The following is a 328-nucleotide window of genomic DNA, read 5'->3' on the forward strand; positions in this document are numbered from 1 at the left end:
AAATAATTGAAGAAAATAATAAAGAAAATATAGACATACCAACATCCCAATATTTGCTTGGCCCATTTATATATTTCTCTTTCTTGCGAGACAACAACCGGAGATTATAATGTACAAACACTAAATCTTCGGCTCTTGAAGTTGCTAACTTATTTCTCTTGATATTGTGAATCAAAGAATATGTACTCCAATTTCTTTCACAACAAGAGGAAGAAGCCGGTTGAGTAAGCAACTTGTAAGCTAATTGTTGCAAAAGTGGAGCCGAGACCCCATGATTTGCCCACCAAGAAAGAGAATCTTCATACATCATAGCCTCAATCACGTGAGG

This window comes from Solanum tuberosum, unplaced genomic scaffold, assembly GCF_000226075.1.
Source record: "Solanum tuberosum cultivar DM 1-3 516 R44 unplaced genomic scaffold, SolTub_3.0 scf00562, whole genome shotgun sequence".
NCBI lineage: Eukaryota > Viridiplantae > Streptophyta > Magnoliopsida > Solanales > Solanaceae > Solanum > Solanum tuberosum.